The sequence below is a fragment of the Belonocnema kinseyi genome, chromosome 9 (genome assembly GCF_010883055.1).
Source record: "Belonocnema kinseyi isolate 2016_QV_RU_SX_M_011 chromosome 9, B_treatae_v1, whole genome shotgun sequence".
NCBI classification, from domain to species: Eukaryota; Metazoa; Arthropoda; class Insecta; order Hymenoptera; family Cynipidae; genus Belonocnema; species Belonocnema kinseyi.
In genome coordinates, this window is record NC_046665.1 from 66,488,598 (window position 1) to 66,489,926 (window position 1,329).

The 1,329-nt window shown below is 48.7% G+C and overlaps 1 protein-coding gene across 2 annotated transcripts in view; it reads right to left on the reverse strand.

Moving 5' to 3' along the window:
• LOC117180370 (probable ubiquitin carboxyl-terminal hydrolase FAF-X) overlaps positions 1–1,329 on the reverse strand; it is an 89,390-nt gene that overhangs the window by 16,019 nt on the left and 72,042 nt on the right. The gene's annotated exons all lie outside the window — the stretch shown is intronic.

The following is a 1,329-nucleotide window of genomic DNA, read 5'->3' on the forward strand; positions in this document are numbered from 1 at the left end:
GACTCTGGGATACCGGGCGACCTCTCAGAGTGCGCAGCCTTATCCTTGCATGCGGGGCTCTACAAGGATGGACGAACCCCTTTCCCTAGCTTCTCGTGGGAATAACAATGACAACACCAAACATAATTATAGTAAGTGCGGTTCAAAACAACAGAACGCGCAGGGCTCCCGACAATGGGTCGGCCAACAGTGCCGACCAATCTAGAGCTGGGGGAGCCAATGAAAATGGATTCAATGCGATGGATCGGCGGGATCTCGTGATCTTTGGGTGGACGGAGCAACTGAATCACGACTTGCTAGACTGCTACGATGCGAGTGTGGCCCGTGAACGGGGTTACATGGCACGGCTGCATGCTCTGTGGTGCGAGAAACACCCTGAGCTATCGCACTTTTCGGAGCAACGTCTGCGAAACCATGCTGAACTACTCCGTAAAAGGGGCTATGTAAGCGGTACGCCTACTCTACCACAGCTAGAACAAGCCGGCAACGAAGAAAGAGAGGCGACACTAAGACCAACCGCGGGCAGGCATCCAATAGATGAAGAGCAATGCTTTAAGATCCGGAGAAACATCAACAACCAAGGTTTCTCTCAAGCCTAAAGATCTAGCTGAAATGGATGACGAGCTTCGTGGACATTTTTCCGGTGAATCCGACCTCTGGGCTATCAATTATTATGTGTATAATGCAGCGAGAGCTTTGGCCGATGCGAACCGTAAAACAATACCAACGGCTGATCATAAGACCAAAAGACGAATGCATCAACTTGCCATAAAGATAGGCTGGGCAAGACAGTACGCGTCCCACATTCAATGTGTGATTGACTACATCACATCTGGCAGGAATTTTACCGCCAAGGTTCGAAAGTTCGCGCGCGAACTCCGGACCCGTTACCACACACTTAACAAGTCAAAGCTGCTGATCATCAGGCAGCATATTGTTGAGAAAATATGGATACTATCTGACGGTAAGAGAAGTCTAGAGCGGAGGGAGAGGTGGATCAGAGAAAATCAACAGTTTCTCTCTGACCCATCTCGACTCTTCCAAGACCCTCCAGTTACTGTCGAACACCCACCCAAACCAGAGGAGGTCGAAGTATTTTGTAGAGAAGTCTACGAAGTTCAGCAAAGACTGGACGAAGACTCAGAAAATATAAATAGCTTCAAGGAGTTATGTGTTGCCCTCATAATACCTGATAAAGAATGCCCACCCATCACTGCCGAGGAGGCCAAAAAAGTATTAAGAGGGATGAAGAACTATTCCGCACCGGGACCAGATTGTATCAAAACCTTCTGGTGGAAGAAGTTTTCTTCAACCCATCAGCATTTGTCC